The sequence below is a fragment of the Eriocheir sinensis genome, unplaced genomic scaffold, assembly GCF_024679095.1.
Source record: "Eriocheir sinensis breed Jianghai 21 unplaced genomic scaffold, ASM2467909v1 Scaffold663, whole genome shotgun sequence".
NCBI lineage: Eukaryota > Metazoa > Arthropoda > Malacostraca > Decapoda > Varunidae > Eriocheir > Eriocheir sinensis.
The window spans coordinates 109,701-131,373 of record NW_026112013.1 but is presented as its reverse complement, the minus strand read 5'-3'; the positions used below and the strand labels follow the sequence as shown (position 1 = coordinate 131,373).

General features: G+C 45.9%; 1 pseudogene; it reads left to right on the top strand.

The window, feature by feature from the left end:
- Window positions 1-350: 350 nt before the first annotated feature.
- Window positions 351-3,967, top strand: LOC126993739 (uncharacterized; annotated as a pseudogene).
- The last annotated feature ends 17,706 nt before the right edge of the window (window positions 3,968-21,673 follow it).

Here is a 21,673-nt window from a genome sequence, read left to right as displayed (position 1 = left end):
GCCAGGAATTGCTTGATTTAAACATCATCGAGCACAGTTACAGTCCATGGTCTTCACCAGTCGTCCCCATCAGGAAAAAGGAAGGAAGTCTGCGGCTGTGCGTGGATTATCGCCAGCTTAATGCCGCCACAAAACCGGACCGTTTTCCCTTCCCCAACCTGCAGGATATGATTTTTGGACTGCACGGCATGAATTACTTCACTACTTTAGACTTGATCAGGGGTTATTATCAGGTCCCCTTGGACGAGGAGAGCCGGCCACTGACAGCCTTCTCTACAACCAAGGGACATTACCAGTTTAAGCGCCTCAGTTTCGGCCTTAAGAACGCCCCATCTGCCTTTCAAAGAGACATGACAGAGGTACTGCGATGGTTCCCCAGTAACGCCGTCTCAGTCTACATCGATGATGTCATGCTTAGGTCCCGTACGTTCGAGGAACATCTCCAGCTGGTTAGCAAAGTCCTCAACACCTTCAGCCAGTACGGGATCAAAATAAAACCATCTAAGTGCCAATGGTTCAAGGACACTGTTCCATTCTTGGGGCATATTGTCAGTAGAGAGGGGCTCAGAAAAAGCCCAGAATACGTTGAGCAGGTAGAACAATTCCAGAGACCAACCACAGTTACTGAACTCGGAAGTTTTATGGGTCTCGTTAATTTCCAGCGAAAATTTATCCCCAACTGCTCTGTAATAGCCAAGCCTCTTGCAGCTCAGACTGCCGGGCCCAAAAGGAAGAAGATCCAGTGGACGGAGGAGATGGAAGAGGCCTTTGTAAAACTCAAGACTTGTATGAAAGAGGATCTGCATCTTGCCTTCCCTAACTACAGCAATGATGCGCCCAAGTTGCAGCTCTATGTAGACGCATCTGGAACTGGAGCAGGGGCCTGTCTTCCCCAGGAACAAGACGGAGAGAAGCGCGTCATAGCGTATAATTCCACAGGCTTTTCGAAGGCGCAACGAGGTTAGTCTGTCTTTGAAAGGGAACTGGCAGCAATCCGCTGGGCGATGAGGAGTTTCAGGCCGTTTATCTATGGTGTACCTTTTATCTTGTACACAGATCACCGTCCCTTCACGTATCTAAAGAATATGGCCCTGGAAAATGCACGCATCAACAGGACAATGTTAAAACTGGAAGAATATGATATGGAGATACGGTACTGTCGCGGAAAAGAAAATTTTGCTGCAGATCTCATGTCCCGTCTAGACTCCTCGACACCCCAGAAAGATGAAGAACTGGACCCAGATTATTTGCCACCAGGATTAAAGATGTTATCAGGACCTGTTGCTGGAGGAGGTGACTCAATGTTACTGTCTACTAAACGTGCTTGGATACCATCGAGATCGATTCAACCTGTCCTTTGGACTTCCTGTTTCAGCCATGGACCTACGGACACAGCTGGTTTGAGGAAAGATAGTTAAATAGCACGGGAAATAAAGTTAATCTACCAGCGAGGAGTGGCCTTACCACCGGAAGCCCTGTATGTAGCCAGCGAGTTGTTTAACCTTGACATCTGGGTGCACTTTGGTGCTGACTATCCTCTAGTCTATTCCCTTCGTTCAGAACGTGCTTCACACACACGGGACCGTATACATTTACAGCTTCTGGCAGGAATACATTACAACCCAGTCACAGAGGAAACAAATCAGTACCACCCAGTTCAGGCATCACCAGATAAAGGTGCCATTGGAGAGCCAGAGCATCCAAATGAAGGTGAAGGAGAGGTTTTCGGTCTTGAAGACATGTCTGCATTGTATGTTACGTTCTCAGAACTGGCAAGGACGTGTTCGTGCAAATTGGTCCCAATTTTAAATGTACCTTGATGGACACCGGCGCTGATATTAGCCTGCTTTGTGAAGAAGCTTTCCTGTGTTTACCACCGGATGTGCAACAGCAAGCCTTGATACCTCTGGAAAATGAGACAAAACTCACTCTGTCAGGAGTGGGCAGATCAGTAGTAGAGGTGACATAAATTGTAAGGTTACCAGTGACTATAATGGGCCATCGGCTAAGTGAAGGGTTTCCGTTCGTGTTTGTGAAGTCTGCCATACCCTTATGTGTGTTGCTTGGGTCAAATTTCCTAACCCAAAACCACATATAGCTTGATTACGTAAGGAGTTCATATTAAGTGATCAGGAGGGACAACATACCTACCCGCTATCCAAACCAACGGTTAACGTGCACTTTTGCTTTAATTACTGGCTAGAGGAAGATGGACCTACAGTATCATCCATGTTGAAGGGAGTGGACTTGATTACGTTACAACGGAGTGAAAGGACCATACGAGTTCTTCGTAATTACATCATGCAGGGAAAGGACGTATCACATTCATGCCCAATTGGCCCATGTAGGAAGGCTGAAGTTAGTGGAAGTGGTGCGTAAGATTGCTTGGCATCCCTGGATTCGCTTGTTAGGGACGTGTGTTTTTCTTGCGAGTTTTGCCAGTTCTGCAAGATTACACCCCAGATTAGTAGCCCACCGACCTTAAAGCTTCAAACCTCATTCCCCCTGGAGATGCTCTCAGTGGACCTGCTTGAGTTTCCCCGTACACCTCGGGGTTACCTGGCAGTTTAAAAAGGGCAGAAAGTGATGAGATAGCAAAATAACCCATGCAATAACCTCACCAAGATGTCCAACCAATGCAACAAGAAAGTATATACAGACGTCAGTAGTCTATACCAAAGTGGAATAAATCATACACAATTATCATTCAGCCCCAAAATCATCAGTAAGACACAACAGTAGGAACACACCTAACTAAGCACCTACGTCACCCACCTATTTTTTTTTTTTTCGTCGCGGTCTATTGCGCCGTTAGTCTTTTCCCTGGTTCACTCCTCCCCCACTTCCTTTCTTTCTTCTCCCTCGCCGTCCACGTATTTTTCTCCTTCCTTCTCATTTCTTTTTTCTTTTCCTTTCACCTCCCAGTTTTTCTCTTTTAATCTCTTTCCCTCCCACTCACACCCTTTCTCTCCCCCTCTTTCCTCACCTTTACCTGACCCTCCCTACCTCTCTCTTTTAATCTCTTTCCCTCCCACTCACACCCTTTCTCTCCCCCTCTTTCCTCACCTTTACCTGACCCTCCCTACCTCTCTCTTTTAATCTCTTTCCCTCCCACTCACACCCTTTCTCTCCCCCTCTTTCCTCACCTTTACCTGACCCTCCCTACCTCTCTCTTTTAATCTCTTTCCCTCCCACTCACACCCTTTCTCTCCCCCACTTTCCTCACCTTTACCTGACCCTCCCTACCTCTCTCTTTTAATCTCTTTCCCTCTCACTCACACCCTTTCTCTCCCCCTTTTTCCTCACCTTTACCTGACTCTCCCTACCTCTCTTCTTTTCCCGTCCCATTTCCTCCACTCATTTTCCTTGTTTCCTCCCACAGCGATAGGCAGATCAGAGTGTAAAAGGGGTTTGGGAGTGTTAGTGAACTCTGACCTAAAACTAAGGAAGCAATGTATTAGTGCGAGGAATGTGGCTAACAAGGTGTTAGGCTTTATTAACAGGACGGTAACCAACAGGAGTGCAGAGGTCATACTCGGACTCTATTTAGCGTTAGTTAGGCCACACTTAGATTACACATACACACACACACACACACACACACACACACACAGAAACAATGGTGAGGGACATGGCAGATAAGAAAAAAATGTGTCATAATGTTTGGTGTAGAAGAAGAAAAACACAGTGAAGACTCAGCGGGAAAGTTATGAGAGGAATTAGGTGAAAAGTGTATTGAGAAATTTGAATACTGAAGAAGAGGAAAAGTTTGAGGAAGAAGTAGATGAAATAACAAGATTGAGAAGGTATGAGGAAGGAAAGAACAGGCCATTAAAGATTAAGTTAAGATCCCAAATGACAACATAAACCATCCTACATAGGTTGTGGAGATTAAACAACTCCTCAGTTCACCTCAGGTCCTCAGTTCACCTCAGGTCCTAAAGGTGATAGGACGTGCTCGGGCTAGCTCTTGGGTTGACCATGTCTGGTTGGATGAGTTACAGTGGTGCAATGAGGGGATGAGGCGGGGCCGATGGGGGTACAGTTGAGTTAGTAAATTCTCTCTTGGAGAGAATTGAAGAGTTAGAGAGGACTGTGGAGGCCATGAGGAAGGAAAATCGAGTCCTTCGTTCATCAAGTCCTCAGGCAGGCGACGTACATAGTACACCGTCACAAGATGGGGGCTGGCAGGTAGTCAAGAGCCATGGCAACTGTTTAAAGCTGAAGAGGACTAATCCTGCGGGTGTGGAGTGCCGCAGCTCCTTCCAGGCTCTCTCTGAGCTGAGGGAGGGAGTGAAGGAGCAGGAGGTGAAGGAGAGGAGGGCAGATGACAAATCCCTGCCCAGAGGTAACATTTTGGTTGTTGGGGATAGCCAGGTCAGGTTGTTAGATGGGGCCTTCTGTGCTAAAGATAGGACACGTAGGACAAGGGTGTGTTTTCCTGGGGCGGGGATTAAGGGTGTCAGCGACAGGGTAGCGTCGTGCATGTCAGGCGAGGGAGTCAAACCCATCGTCTGTCTGAGCGTGGGAGGGAGCGACATAAGCAGGTTAGGTAGTGAGCAGCTATTCGGAGAATTCGAAGAATTACGACCAAAGGAGGGGTTCCTGTGGTGTGTGGGGTTCTGCCAAGGCGGTGGGTTGGTGCCATTTGGATGTCCAGGGCTATTGCATTAAACTGCAGGTTGGCAGATTATTGCAAAGCCAATGGATGGAAATTTGTCGACGCCTGGGACAGTTTCTTTGGCAAGAACCACCTGTACCTGAGGGACGGGGTTCACCTTACATGGGAGGGGGTACAGATCTTGTCTGATGCCCTTGAACGTGGATTGGGGGCCCTGCAGGGTTTTTTAGGGTAAGTAAGAAGGGGCCTAAGATGGCAATACCAAGTGGGAGCACTAAATGTAGTAATAATAATAGTGGCTGCAGGGTAAGGCAAGGGGTAGATCTAAATGTGTACTATACAAACAGTAGAAGTATTAGGAATAACATAGATTTATTGAGGGGAAAGGCGTGCGTAGAGAAATTTGATATGATAGCTATCACAGAGTCATGGATAAACACTGCAGACAGACACTTTCTCCCAGAATTAGAGATTGAAGGGTATAAGTTATTCCACCAAGATCGAATAGGCAGGAAGGGGGGTGGGGTCGCACTCTTCGTCAGGGACAATCCTAAGTGTGTCATTAACAACTCAATCAAGGAAGATAGCAATACAGAATCCCTCTGGGTAGAAACAATAGGTAGGAAGGAGAAGCTTGTCATCGGAGTACATTACTGACCGCCCAACCTTACCAGGGACAGTAGCCAGTCCCTTTTACATGAAATTAGTAGGGCGTCAAGATGTAGGAACGTGTGTGTAATTGGGGATTGCAATTATAGGAACATAGAGTGGGATACTTTATCCGGAGACCAAGAGGCACAGGATTTGTTAGATGTGATACAGGATAGTTTCCTTAAGCAGTTAATTAGAACACCAACGAGGGAAGAAAATATTTGTGGCTTTACCGTGTAGCAGCGACTGGCCAAATCTGTGGCTTTACCGTGTAGCAGCGACGGGCCAAATTTGTGGCTTTACCGTGTAGCAGCGACTGGCTAAATTTGTGGCTTTACCGTGTAGCAGCGACGGGCCAAATTTGTGGCTTTACCGTGTAGCAGCGACTGGCTAAATTTGTGGCTTTACCGTGTAGCAGCGACGGGCCAAATTTGTGCCATGATATAAACCCCCAAAATAGATGATTCATAATCTGATCACAAATGCTTTGATATATATTATGAAATAGTTTGTGTGAGGGATGATTTTTTCTCTTTTTTTTTTTTTTGCTTAGCGGGACCATTAAGAAACCTGATCCCCGCTGCTACCGGGTTAAGAAAGCCATACCTGAAGAATCGTCTGAAAATGGAGACTGCCGGGCCGAGGAGGTGTGGGTCTCGCCGAGGTTGGTCACCAGGTCACAGCCCACATCTGAAGAACACAACGAGGACACATGAGGTTCTGGTCCTCACAATCTGACGCACTCCCAACGCCTCAGATACACATAAACATAGTGCAGTAAGGAGAGGAGACACTCAACAGGGAAAAGGAGATAAAAGTTGCAAGTTATGATATAGGGAGTTAAAAAAAAATGCAAATTATAATATATTTCTGGTCCCCACGATTTGGTGCACACCCAACGGCTCAAGTACAAATAAACACAGGCCAGTAATGAGAGGTGACACTCAACAGGGGAAAAAAGGAAAAGGCCCCAATTCTCCCCGAGCCTTTGAATAAATTACTCGTAAATTGGTGACCTGGCCATCCCATTCTTAAGGCAGTGAGGTCCCCCAACATCACACTTGACATTTAATTTCTTAGGTGATTCGTCAAAAGTTGTGTGTATAAATCTGTGGAGACAAACACTGATGATCTCAGGGCAGGAATCACAGCTGCCATTGAAAGCATGATGGTGTTGCAGTGTACATGGCAGTACATGGAAAATATAAATTAGTATGATGATATTTCCATATATGTTTTGGCAGCTACTGCTCAGCATTCCCTTAGAAGGGTTGCCACAGCAGATGTGTATACACATGCAGTGAAGAAGGGAAAATACTTAAAGCATCAAGCTGCCTGTGCTCCTTGTACTGCTCCAGGGCTGTGAGGTAACAGTAAATGGTGAGGTGGTGAGCTGATGCCTTCTGTAACACAGACCTTTGCAGGACTGCTGGGCATCACTAAAGTGGCTATGTGCCAAACTAATAGCTATTGCTTCAGTAAACAGGAAAATTAATCAAGGCCTTTTTTTACCTTCATTCCCTGTGCATGCAAACTTTTCCTCTATGGGCCTATGACTCACTCCCCACAATTCACCCCTGCTCACTGGGATGTATCTGTAAGAGACAACTCTTGGTGAGGCAGAGCACAGGGAGGCCAACAAGTCTTGTGCCCTGAGGGAAATGACTGACCCTGCCAAGACTTATTTCCAATGGGAAGGGAGCTGCTGTGAAGACCTGGACATTTCCAAACCACTGGCCACTATGGTTATGAAGTCGTCCAGCACTGGGGTAGTACTGGCACTAGGGAAAAGGCCAATGTTGTACCAATATTTACAAAGGGGGATAAATCAGCTGTGTCTAATTACCACCAACTGGTTTAAAGTCAGTTGTAGGGAAATTATTTGTGTTACAGCTAGATATATTCATGGCCACCCAGACAAATACAATCAGATTACTGACTTCCAGCATGGGTTCACGAAGGGTAAATCTCATCTCATTAACCTTGTGACACTTCTCAAAAAAGGTGCATGAAGGGGCAGGAAAGGATGAAATTTATGATGTTGTTTATGTATCTCACTTTAAGTTGAGCATTCAAGACTTAAATAAAGTCAAAGCACATGGGACAGATGGTTAAGGTTTGGGGTGGATCAGGAGGTGACTAAGAGACAAGACGCAGAGAGTTCAAGTAAACACATATAAATCAGACTGGGTGTGTGTTACTGATGGCAGCCCACAAGGTTTAGCTTTAGCTCCATTGCTATCTACTATTTACATCAATGATCTTGATTGCAGTGCAACCAGTGACATCAGGAAGTTTGCGGATGACACATAAATAGGACGACTAATCAGTGACGCTGGTATTGCAGGGCGACCTAAATGCACTGTACGAGTGTTCCCATAAATGGATGATGCAGTTCAACATGGAGATGCTGATAATTTTAGCGATGGGCCAAATTTGTGGCTTTACTGTGTAGCAGCGACGGGCCAAATTTGTGCCATGAAATAAACCTCCCAAAACAGATACATAATCTGATCACAAATGCTTTGATATATGTTATGAAATGGTTTGTGTGAGGGGTGATTTTTTCTCATTTTTCTCGCTTGGAGGGACCATTAAGAAACATGATCCCCACTGCTACCAGGTTAAGTGTAGGAAAAATGATCTTCCAAGTAGTTAAAAAAAACAATGAAAACAAATAATGAAAACAAATAAATAAAACAAATCTTGGTCACTCTAGGTGTGTGTGAGCCCTGACATTCAACCCCCAAATCACTGTATTACTGCCCTGAACCACACAATTTTTTTTTTTTTTACAGCAGGGGAGGCAGCTCAAGGTCAAAAAACAAAAACAGCAACAAAAAGGCCTGCTATACACTGCTTCGACAAAATAAAAAAAGAACGAGAGGCCAGAATTGAAGTCAATTTTGGGTGGATAGAAGTCTTGATACTCTTCACTTGAAAGAGCTCAATGCAAATTAGTCTTGGGCTGTATTTCTATGGCCATCAGCAACTGGCAGTGCAGAAGTAATCCTAGTTGTTTATTTGCCACTTGTTAGACCCTTCCTGGATAAGACTGCTCAGTTTTGGTGCCCTATTACAGAGAGGATACAGTTCTCTTAAATTTGTACAGAGGAGAGACTTAAGTGATCCAAGGACATAGAAACGAGCTGTACGGGGTGACTAAAAAACTTAACCTATTCTCCGGAAAGCCGTAGACTGTGAGGTGATTTATTATAAGTTTTTAGATGGGTTATAGGGGTTAATAAGGACAATTTAGTAACCTTCCCTGACTTAACAAAAGCCTAATTCACTTAACTCATATAGGGCATGACTGGAAAGCTGTAGACTGTGAGGTGATTTATTAGAAGTTTTTAGATGGGTTATAGGGGTTAATAAGGGCAATTTAGTAACCTTCTTTGACTTAACAAAAGCCTAATTCACTTAACTCCTATAGGGCAAGACTGGAAAGCCGTAGACTGTGAGGTGATTTATTAGAAGTTCTCAGACGGGTTACAGGGATTAATAAGGGCAATTTAGTAACCTTCCCTGATTTATTGAAAGCCTAAAATCACTTCACTTGTACAGGGTGACTGAAACCCCCTTAACTTACATTTTCCGGAAAGCAGTAGACTGTGACGTGCTTTATTAGAAGTGTTCAGATGGGTTGTAGGGGTGAATAAGGGCAATCTAGTAACCTTGCCTGACTTTCCTAAGGCCAAAAATCACTTCATTCAGGCAGCTGCTTCCCATCAGTCATGTTCCTCCCTCTCCTGCCACCTCTCTTATACCCTCCTTCCCCTCCTCTTCCATCACAGCACTCATTCATTCCCACCCTGCCATACAAAACCGTACAGTACCTCAGAACTCATAGCACGGTACAGCACCTCATCAGAAGAGAGGGAGCAGATGACAAGAGGATTATTTTTTACAAGGGAGGCAGCTCAAGGGCAAAAAAACAAAAAGAGCAACAAAGAAGCTTGCTATACGCTGCTTCAACAAATGCAAGCAGAACGAGAGGCCAAAGGAGAGGCCAATTTGAAGTGGAGAGGTGTCTTAACCTGTCCGCTGCGATTGGCACAGATTTTGCCCTCACTGGTTGCCTGGTGACATATATATCCCTTCACTGGTAGCCTAGTCATATATATAGTCCCAGGTCTTTCTCTGCCTCTATGGTGGATAGTGGAGTGTTTCCCATGTGGTATTGGTGTGCTGGATAGCCCTTCATTGGTAGACTGGTAACATATAGTCCCAGGTCTTTCTCTGCCTCTGTGGTGGATAGTGGAGTGTTTCCCATGTGGTATTGGTGTGTTGGATATCCCTTCATTGGTAGACTGGTAACATATAGTCCCAGGTCTTTCTCTGCCTCTGCGGTGGATAGTGGAGTGTTTCCCATGTGGTATTGGCGTGCTGGATATCCCTTCATTGGTAGACTGGTAACATATATTCCCAGGTCTGTCTCTGCCTCTGTGGTGGATAGTGGAGTGTTTCCCATGTGGTATCGATATGCTTCCCCTCCCAAGGTGCATGACCTTACATTTTTCTTCACTGAATTGTAGCAGCCACTTTTTGTTCCATTCCTTAGCTTGGTGAGGTCTTCTTGTAGGAAATCCACAGTCAAGCGGTTAATTCTCTATGTGGCAGCCTTTAACTGCTCATACATGTAAGTACCACGCAACAGTCTGGCACATCGATCATCCACCACCGGGCTGCTCACCTCCAAAAATGCTGAGCAGACTTTTACTGTACGTCTTAATAACCTCAGTATCAGGGGTGTGGAGTCGGAGTTAAAATTTTCCGACTCCGACTCCGACTCCGGGAAATTTTAAAGTTGCAACTCCAACTTCGGGAAATTTTAAAGTTGCAACTCCAACTTCGGGAAATTTTAAAGTTGCAACTCCAACTCCGGGAAATTTTAAAGTTGCGACTCCAACTTCGGGAAATTTTAAAGTTGCGACTCCAACTTCGGGAAATTTTAAAGTTGCAACTCCAACTTCGGGAAATTTTAAAGTTGCGACTCCAACTCCGGGAAATTTTAAAGTTGCGACTCCAACTTCGGGAAATTTTAAAGTTGCAACTCCAACTTCGGGAAATTTTAAAGTTGCAACTCCGACTCCGGGAAATTTTAAAGTTGCGACTCCAACTTCGGGAAATTTTAAAGTTGCAACTCCAACTTCGGGAAATTTTAAAGTTGCAACTCCGACTCCGGGAAATTTTAAAGTTGCGACTCCAACTTCGGGAAATTTTAAAGTTGCAACTCCAACTTCGGGAAATTTTAAAGTTGCAACTCCGACTCCGGGAAATTTTAAAGTTGCGACTCCAACTTCGGGAAATTTTAAAGTTGCAACTCCAACTTCGGGAAATTTTAAAGTTGCGACTCCAACTTCGGGAAATTTTAAAGTTGCGACTCCAACTTCGGGAAATTTTAAAGTTGCAACTCCAACTCCGGCAAATCTTTTTTTTTTTTTTTTTTTTAGATGCTGCCTGTAGTGCCAGTAGACTCTCTTGAGGTCCTTTTTCTTACATTTATTTACATCCAAATTACATTTACTCTATATAGACAACATCTAGATAATGTAAAAGAAAAAAACTTCACAACTACATTACACGATAAAGGATTACAGTAAGGAGTCGGAGTCGGGAGTATTTTTACCGACTCCGACTCCGGCAAAAAGTATCCGCCTCCACCGACTCCGCCTCCACACCCCTGCTCAGTACTCTTAATCCAGTACTGAAATCTTACCACATGACTTGACATTAAAATTTCAGTATTGAATTAATATTATTGAGGTTATGTTAGGTTATGCATGTTTGTATGTATAAACTCATCAGGGGTTCTCAACTTGGTGTAAATCGTCCCAAGTGTGCTAATTTGATCTTTTCTGTTGGGCACTATTTATTTATTTTCTATTTTCTTATTTATTTATTTATTCATTTTTCGGCAACTGGGAGACAGAGGGTAACCAAGAAAAAATCTCAGTAAAATCCTATCCATTGTATTAGGCTTCAATTCACTAGAGGCTCAATATGTTCTCTGTCCGTTTTTATTCCCGCTATTTACCTCGGCCTAATATACAACATACAAGTTTATTAACAAGTTTTCAAAGTGTGGACGCTAAAATGTAATTCTGGAAGCCTGAGCAGCGAGGGGAGATGACTGAAGGGAGGTGTGCTCTATAATGTGTTTTTTTTTATTCCAGCTATTTACTTCTGCCAAATATACCACATACAAGTTTACTAACTAGTTTTTAAAGTGTGGGCGCTAACATGTAATAGTGGAAGCCTGAGCAGCGAGGGGAGATGACTGAAGGGAGGCATGGAAAATGGGGTCATGGGTAAACAATGGTTGGGAGCCCCTGCTCCATATATTGTTCTATTCTCCTCTCGAATTTGACCTTGCTTTTGGCCACTTCTTCTGATTCTTTTATGGGACCAGCGATTAGCGGGCTTTTTTTTATTATTGTTTTTTTGTGTGCCCCTGAGCTGCCTCCTTTGTTGTAAAAAAAAAAAAATTACAGAGCTATTTGGGGAGGCGGTGGCTGAGTCGTCAAAGTAACGGCCTCGTGTTCAGGAGGACGCGAGTTCAATCCCCGCCCGGTGCCACCAAGCTGGGATTTTTCAGCCGCCGCCGAGTGGCTTAAAACTACCCACATGCTGTCCAGAAGACCACCTATCAACCCGGACTCTAGATTCTAGGATCAAAGATGAGCTCTGGGAGGGCAGCATGAGCCAATGCAAGATGGCGCCACTATAAACACTCGCCTGCGCCAGAACGGGCTGGGCCGACCATCAGGACCTACCGGAAAGAAGCCTTGGACCGACCATCAGGATCCATCGGGAAGAAGCCTACCGGCGCAATAGGCTGCAATGTAAAAAAAAAAAAAAAAAAAAAAAAATTGACTCACCCTTGATGGGCATGAAGTAGGAGTCGTTGAGGTTGTTGTGGTGGTCCCAGGGCTTGTGGAGAGAGTCGGAGTCACTGTTGGAGGGCGGCGGCGGTGAGAGGTTGGGCGGCATGACCACGGGCTTGTTAAGGCTGTGGAGGAACTCGTGGGAGCAGCGTGAGAGTGTCTCCAGCTCAAGACTCTCGTGGCCCGCGGCAGACAGGTCCGCCAGGTGCTTGAGGATGTTGAGAATGGCGGAGTCGTTGCCGCTGGGGGTGTAGGAGGCTGGGCGGGGGGGCAGCGGCGGCCCCTGCTGTGTGGCACCAAGGCAACAGAAATAAAACAACTCAAAAGTCTGTAAGAAACAAAACATCTTAGACACTGACGCCCTAACACACAGAGGCTCAACAACATCCAGAAAATGAAATATGGACAGAAAACATTCAAATTGCAGCCTGTAACTTGATGCCAAAGAAGTGAGTCTGGTAAAACTAACATGTGGGAGTATGCGTTGCAAATTTTGGAGTTTCTTTTGGGTGAGTCATTCGCCTTGAGGTCGTTCTTCACGTGGTGGCCCGTGAGCTTGATGCGGTTGTTCTGCTGGTGATGCTTGTGCCTCCACCACCGCCGTTGCCAGGCCCCCAGCAGCAGCACGGCCATCACACACCCCAGGAACACGGCCAGGATGCACAACAGCTCCTCCAGGGTGATGCTCAGGGAGGAGGACGGCTCTTCAGGCTTCCTAACGGCCTCTGTGCAGTATTCACCGGTACCTTTGGAGGAACATATGCACTTGAACCCACCAAAGAAGTTGAGGCAGGCTTCCCCGTTCTGGCAAGGGTTGCGGGTACACTCATCAATGTCCAGCTGGCACATTGCACCGGTAAAGTGTTGGCACTTGCATATAGGCCCATCAGCACCCTCCTCACAGCGACCGCCATTCTGACATGGGTTTGGGTTGCAGAAAATGCCATATTCACAACGTTTTCCACTCAGTTTTGAAGGACATTGACACTTGTAGGTGTGGCCAACAACAATACATTTGCCTCTATTAAGACAGGGTGAGGAGGAGAAGGGAGCCGTGTCCACCTGGCACTGTGCTCTGGTAAGGCGTGGAGGGCAATTACACTTATAAGAACCTTCATTTTATATGCATGACCCAGCGTTCTGGCAAGGGTAGGAGACACACACGCCGGCCAGGACACTGGAGCCGTGTCCACCTGGCACTGTGCTCTGGTAAGGCGTGGAGGGCAATTGCACTTATAAGAACCTTCATTTTCTATGCATGACCCAGCGTTCTGGCAAGGGTAGGAGACACACACGCCGGCCTGGACACTGGAGCTCCACGTTGGCCAGGCGCGTGAGCACCGTACCCCCGGAGGCCGTCCCTGTTATTGCCACGGGAAGCTCGGTGCCGTCAATAATGATCTGATCGAGGCAACCCACAAATCCCAGGCTGCCTGGGGAATAGGAAGACATGCCTGACTCTGGTTCACTGCTGAGGGTAGCACCGAGATACACGAAGTTTGAATCCATGTTCAGAATGTCATTAGCACCCGGTGCCGCCCCTGAACTCACCTCGCCGTCCACACTCAGTGTTGATATGGTGCCGTCTCTGGTCAGGTTGATGAAGTGCCACTTGTCATTGTCGACCCTCACCGTGGACACGCTGACCAGCCCCTCCCCGCTACCACAGTCCCAGCGGTATTGCACGTGTCCGCCGGCCACCTCCAGCACGCTGTAGTCCACGTCCCCGGCAGCAAAGACAAGCGTTCCCACCGGGTGTCTGGTGCGTATGAAGGCACTCAGCATCAGTGAGCTGCTCTCACTTTGCTGAGCTATGCTGTACTGGGCATAGCTCTTTCCCCTGAAGAAGAGAGGCCTCAGTGGGTAGTGGCACGCAGGGCTGCGGCATTTTGTCAGGTCCACTCGGCACGAAGGTCCTGCTCTGCCAGCAGGGCACTGGCACGTGTAGCCTCGGCTGCTGGTGTTGGTGGGTGCACACTCCTCATACTAAGCACAGGGTCGGTGCCCACAGGCATTGACTAAATTAGTGCAGTTGTGGCCTCCATACCCTTGGTCACACACACAGCCAACTTTCTGGGTAAATCTCGGAGCAACCAGACTAGACAGCTGTGTGTTGAAGGGCATGGCCACATCATCGTTGATTTCCACCACATCCACACAGTCCCCGTGGCCGCCACACTCTGAGCCAGACACACACAGGGACTCCATGATGTCCACGAAGGACAAGCCAAGCTTCTCTTTTATGTCAACTTGCTTTTCTTTTAGCTTCAGCAGCAGATGTTCTCTTGTCATGTAGATTTCAAAGAGTCTCACAACTATCAGAACATCAAGACTCCTCTGTATGTCTCTTTTGGATCGCTGTGGAATGTAATCTATTTTATCTAAAGAGTATGAGTGTACGAGGGCTGGCTGCAGGCTGACCATGACCACAGAATGCTCCTGAACTGACAGTTCTATGGCAATAGCTTTGAGGAAATATTTCTGATACCTGGAGAGAAATTCATCGGAGGACAGAGGACCCAGGTGAATGATGACGGCATTTTCAACCATTTCCTCAGTGACCACGGAGACCTCGATGGGAGCCTGCACGGTGCGGTGATATCTCCGGTCCGACACACTGACGTTGACGCTGTAGTTACCGGCATCAAGAGGCGTCAGTGCCACCAGAGTGCCGTCCTCACTGTCAATGTCAAAGTACTTGATGGAGCTGACTTCCTCTGGGTAGGGCGCCACAGAGTACTGCAGGGTGTCGTAAGGGTCCTGGTCCAGTGCAGTGACCCGCCCGATGATGCCTCCGGGGAAGGCACTCCGGAAACTGATGATCACGGTTTTAAGCGGGAAGAGTGCTGGCGGGAAGCGGGACTCCTCCACCACGCTGACGGTAACTTGGGTGTTAGCGTGGAGTGGTGGTGAGCCGCTGTCCCACACTCGCACCTGCACCACGTACCGATCCTGGACCTGGTGTAGAAGAGGAAACAGGGACTGGAGAATGGCACTCATGTATTACTCTCACTATCTGTGGAGCTTAATTAAAAATGCATACTTCCTTGAGCACTCAGACCACCTGATGGTTTTACTGGATTAAATGTGTTCAAAATATTGAGTGTTACCTTGTGGTTCAGTTTATTGGTGGCCAGCCTCAGTGAGCCATCCTGGTCCAGGGTGAAGCCACGACTCTCAACAGGCTGGTTGATCACCTCCCAGGTGAAGGGAGCGCCGCTGGGGTCAGCGTCGGCATCGGTGGCCATGAGGCGGATCACTGAGTAGCCCACAGGTCGGTTATCCTAATAAAGAAGAACCACTTGAGACGCACCACTTCAATGTTCACTGGATATGGATACGGATGTGCATGTATATATGTAGTTGCATACAGTTGAAAATGAAAGATGATTGGAAGATCCCTAGAAATACAATTATTTCGATAGATGCAGTGAACAGTGGATCAGCCTGGACAAAGAGGTTCTTCAATCTAAACTTTTAATCAAATTTAAAGCTAAATCTGACCTACTGAGACTCAGAAATGGGACTCCACTAGTGTAGCTCATTGCCTGTGTATCACAACTAGGTAAACACACACACACACACACACAGATGGCAGAAAGATGGGCTGGTGAGAGACATTGTTGAAAAGAAGAGTGTAGTTGTCTTTGGGCTGAAGGAGAAGGTCTTGCCAATACGACATGAGAGAGAGAGGAATGAAAAGCAGGCAGCTGTTGAGCTGGTGAGGGAGGTGCAGCATGAAGGCACAGTTTGAAAGACAAGGTAGAGGAAGTACTCCTGAGGATTGGCAAATATGTAAAAGGAGGACATCGACCTTTAAAGGTAAAGTTCAGATTGCAGGTGGCTGCAGAGGAAGTGCTTGCAGGAACTTGGGAACTCTAAAAGAGAGGATTACAAAGATGTATGGATCAGGAAGGACCTAAACAAGGAAGAAAGGGCAAAAGTCAACGAACTGTGGGAAGAAGCCAAGCAAAAAAATGAGAGCAGGACAGAGGCGGAGAAAAAGAGGTTTTGGTGGAGGGTCACAGATTTAACCCGTCCGCTGCAATTGGCACAGATTTCGCCTTCACTGGTAGCTTGGTAACATATGCTCCCAGGTCTTTCTGTGCCTCAGTGGTGGGTAGTGGAGTGTTTCCCATGTGGTATTGGTATGCTGGATTTCCCCTCCCAAGATGCATGATCTCACATTTTTCTTCACTAAACTGGAGTATCCACTTTTTGTTCCACTCCTAAGGCTTGGTGATGTCTTCTGGTAGGAAATCCGCATCCAAGGGGTTAAGATTGAGGACGTGGTACAGACGGCCAGCAGAGAGGGAGGAAGTGAACCAAAGGTGGCATCCACAAACATGAATGGGTTAACAATGGCACTGGCAGAAGTAAATGACTACCGGAGGGAGAACGAACCGGACATAATGGGAATAGTTGAAACAAAGTTGGGCGATGCTGTCGTGTCCCTAGACATTGGTGGAGGAAAGTACAATGTGTGGAGAAAAGACAGACGGGAAATGCAGGGAGGGGGAGTGATGATGTTGGTTAAGAAGGACCTGGGAGTTGACAGCGTAAACTATGGCAAGGTATATGCTGAAATGATGAAAGTTGGAGTACACCGGGAAGGAAGCAGAAACAGAGACTTTGGTGTGGTGTGTGTTCCACCAAAAACGAGATCTTGGGGTAATGAAAGATATGAGAGAATGCTGAAAGACACAAGTGACGGTATGGAGGAAATGATGAGTGGAAGTGACAGCCTAACCTTGATGGGGGACTTCAACTGCAAAGAGGTGTGTTGGGAGGAGTGGACGTCAGAGGGCGGTGAGGGTCGTGGGGATATACGCTGCTAAGGATGGCATTAAACAACACTCTTACACAATGAATCAAGGAGAACACAAGGTTTCAGGGGAGTGATGAACCCTCAAGGATTTACAAAGGAGTCTGAAATAGTAGATAAAGTGTCGTACAAAACACCTCTTGGACGAAGTGATCACATGGTACTTGAGTTTATGATGAATGAAAGAAGAGAAGTGAGGAGAGGAGAAGACCACAAAACTGGGAGATACAATTACAGCAAGGTGAACTTTGCACAGTTGAGAAAGCACTTGAAGAAGCGGACTGGAGTAAGTTCTATGGAGCGGAATCAGTGGATATGAAACGGCTGACCTAACTCGAGACTTACAATGACGGAGTAAGGCAATACTTGTCAAAAATGGGGAAGAGGGAAGTTAGAAATAAAATTTGGTTCAGTAGAAGATATGAAAGTGAAAGTGAAGCAAAGTGAGAAAGAGATGTAGCATGGAACAGGTGGAGGAAAGGAAAAGACAGAACCTTTGACTGAAGAACAAACAAGTATGAAGTATGCATCTCACGTGTGGGGGTGCTTCACTCATACAGCTCTCCTGGACAGAGTGGAGTCTAAAGCTCTTCGTCTCATCAGCTCTCCTCCTCTTACTGACAGCCTTCTACCTATTAAATTCCGCCGCCGTGCTGCTTCTCTTTCTATCTTCTATCGCTATTTCCATACTGACTGCTCTTCTGAGCAGCGGGGCCCGCGGCCCCGCTGCACACGACTTTCTACTCATGCTCATCCCAGTACTATCCAAACCCCTTATGCAAGAGTTAACCAGCATCTCCATTCTTTCATCCCCTTCACTGGTAAACTCTGGAACAGCCTTCCTTCGTCTGTATTTCCTCCTGCCTATGAGTTGACCTCTTTCAAGAAAAGTGTACCAAGACACCCCTCCACCCGAAATTGACCTCTCTTTTGGCTACTCTTTACTTTCTTGTTTTGTGGGAGCGGCGAGTAGCAGGCTTTTTTTTTGTACTCTTTTTGTTGCCCTTGAGCCGTATCCTTTGATGTAAAAAAAAAAAAAAAAAGTGAAATGAATGAAGAGAGGAACAGAGAAACTACTTGAGAAATGTAGGCTACTAGAACATTTTAAAGCACAGCTGAAATTATTTTATAGATATGTCAATAGCAAGCTGAATAACAAAGAAGAAATAAATAAACTTAAGGTGGACGGTGAAAAGTACGAGGATGCTGCAGCAATGGTGGAAGTTATGATTTTTAAGTTTTTATCTTATTTATTTATCTTTTTTACGTTTTCACCTATGGCGCCGGTAGGCTTTCTTGGTGGGGCCTGATGGTCGGCCCCAGCCCATTGTGGCGCAGGCAAGTGTTTATAGTGGTGCCATCTCGCATTGGCTCATGCTGCCCCCCTGAGCTCACCGTTGATCCTAGAATCTAGAGTCTGGGTGAATGTTTTTTTTTTTTTCAGGCAGTGTTTACAAGGGAGAGTGACTTTAATGGACAAGATGGAAGAGAAGAAAGTATGGAGTACCTGGAAGGAAGACAAGTTTCAGTACAAGAGGTGGAAGGATTAATGGAAGGTCTGGACGTGAGGAAGGCACTAGGACCGGATGGTGTGTCAGGCTGGGTCTTAAAGGAGTGCAGTAAGGAATTAGCTGATAAGATCCAATGTGTCATAGTCAGCTCTCTAGCAGAAGGTAAGGGCACAGCAGACTGGAAGTGAGCAGACATTATTCCAAATCACAAAGGAGGATGCCGGGAAGATTCTGGGAACTACAGGCCGGTCTCTTTGACAAGTGTGGTAGTAAAGATCTGTGAAAGGTTGATCAAAGATAAATGGATGAATTATCTGATTGACGGACAAACAGTATGGCTTTGGAGAAGGAAGATCTTGTACAGCGAACTTTATGTCCTACGTAGCCGCCACTACCCTCTCGCCTCACCTGCACGACCACGGTATAGTTGTCTTGCGTGAACTTGGGTGCATTGTCGTTGACGTCGCCCACCTGGATCACGACCTGAGCTATGGCAGTGTTGCTGGGTGTGCCCAAGTCCCTGGCACCCAGCGTCAACTGGTACTTTGCGACCTGAGGAGGTGACGAAAATGAAGAAGAGGAGGAGGAGGAGGAATAAGATGAAGAAATGAAAAGAAGAAAGAAGGGAGAAGGAAAGAGAAAAGGAAAGAACAAAAAGGAAAAGAATAAGGGGAGAAGAAGGGAAATAAAAGACAAAGAAGAAAGAAAGAAGAAGAAAGATGAAGCAAGAAGAAACAAAAATAATAATGACAAGAAGGGAAAGAAGAAGAAGAAGAAGAAGAAGAAGAAGAAGAAGAAGAAGAAGAAAAAAGTTCAAAATCCAATTAAATCAGCTTTGTATGATAATTTAGGAACTGTCTCGACATGCTTGATGTAAATTTCCAACAACACAAAGGATTTGATATCACAATTATTTTCTTACTGGGAATATATGTAACCCAAGCCCAGTAAAAACGAAAGGCAAAAAGGAGCTGCCATTAAGCTGCTAAGGGCGTAACATCAACAGTCTTGGAGGGTCACAAAAAGAAGAGATGGAAGAAGTATTTGGCCTAGGAAGTATGAGGAGGGAGCTTAAAGGCCACTATCAACAGTTCTATATTTGGGTTGCAGGGCAATGAGAACAGAAAGGACAAAAGGAGCTGTGAGTTGGTAAGGGTATAACATCAACAGTCTTGGAAGGTCACAAAAAGAAGAGATGAAAGAAGTATTTAGCCTGGGAAGGTATGAGAAGGGAGATTAAAGGGCACTATCAACTATATTTGGGTCGCAGTGCAATGAGAACAGAAAGAAAAAAGGAGCTACAGTCAAGCCTTGGGAAGTAACAAAAAAGAAGAGACAGAAGAGGTATTTAGCCTAAGAAGGTATGAGGAGGGAGGTTAAAGGTCACTATCAACTGTAATTGGGTCACAGGGCAATGAGAACAGGAAGGACAAAAGGAGCTGTGAGTTGCTAAGGGTATAACATCAAGTCTTGGAGTAACAAAAAAGAAGAGATGGAAGAGACATTTAGCAAGTAGAGATAGGAAGAGAAAGGTGCAAAGCCACTATCAACTGAATTTGGGTCACGGGGCAATGGCAACAGAAAGGAGCTTAGAGTTTTGAAAGGGTATAAAATCAATAGTCTTGGAAGGTAGCAAAAAAAAGAAGATGGAAGAGGTATTTAGCCTGGAGAGACATGAGTACAGTGCTGCAAAGCCACTATCAACTACATTCAGGTCGCAGGGCAATGAGAACAGAGATAAAAGGAGCCTGCAAAGCCAATATCATATGTATTTGGGTTGCAGGGCATGTTAAATTATACGACCAACAGGACAGAAACAAGCAGACAGCAATATTATTTGGATAAGGAAAGTTATTACATAATGAGAATGCTATACCTAAATATATGATCCATAGTTTCTTACCTTTTCCCTATCCAGTTTTTTGATGACAGTGATGATGGCGGTGTCGTCATCAATCGTGAAGCAGTGGTCTTCGTTTCCCGCCCTGATGCTGTAGTGGACGAGGCTGTTCACGCCATGGTCCACGTCGCTGACTGAGACCTGCGGTGAGGGGAAAAAATTGTCATTCGCATATTAGTGTGGTTGTGGGTCGCTTTTAGTTTGTTATCACCTTGACTGCGGGTGTCCTACCAGAAGACATTACCAAGCTACAGGGATGGAACAAATAGTGGCTGCCACAATTCAATGAAGAAAAATGTTAAGTCCTGCATCTTGGGAGGGGATATCCAGCACACCAATACCACATGGGAAACACTCCACTATCCACCACAAAGGCAGAGAAAGACCTGGGAGTATATGTGTAGTGCGGCGACTAGGTCTGATAAGGGAGCCTCCCATAACCCACTTGGCGAGTGGGGTACCTCTTTGGCCGACTCGGTAAGGAGTGGCTCTCCCGTCACGCTGGTCGCGGGTTCAATCCCAGGCAGCCGGCGAATACCCTCTCCTGGTCTTGATTAATTTATCGTGTGTTTTGATACACGCAGAGGTCATGTTGGAGAATAAGAAAAAGGAAAAATATGCTCTCGGGGCATGACATATGTTACCAGGCTACCAGTGAAGGGTATCCAGCACACCAATACCACATGGGAAATACTCCACTATCTACCACAGAGGCAGAGGAAGACCTGGGAGTATTTTGCCAGGCTACCAGTGAAGGCCAAATTCGTACAAATCGCAGCAGATGAGTTAATGCAAGTACAGAGTAAAATAGAACCTGCAGTAGTTTTAGCATTAGCAATGACGTTATGAAAAGTTTTGGATATGAATGTGCTTGAGGAAATGAAGAGAAAAAGGAAAAGGAGGAAGAGGAAGAAGGAGGAGGAGGAGGAGGAAGGGGAGAATAAAGAATATGAAAGAAGGAGAAGCAAAAGACGTAAACAAAGAAAAAGAGGAAAGGGAAAAAGAAGATGAAGAAAAAGAAGAAAATGAAGAAGAAAAGAAAAAGGAAAAAGAAGAAAGAAGGAAAAAATAAACTATTCCGGAACTCCTAAGTGACCATGTGTTGCTGACTAATGCCACCATCAAGTGAAGCGCTGCACCAGGTGTGTCATGTTCCTCAGTATCATCCGGCACACAAAGAGAGGATGCTTTTGAATTCCCGCCTTCACTACTCTCCATAAGCTTAGTGACATCAGCAGCAAGTAAAGACATCTGGGTTCAATGTTCTACTTAACC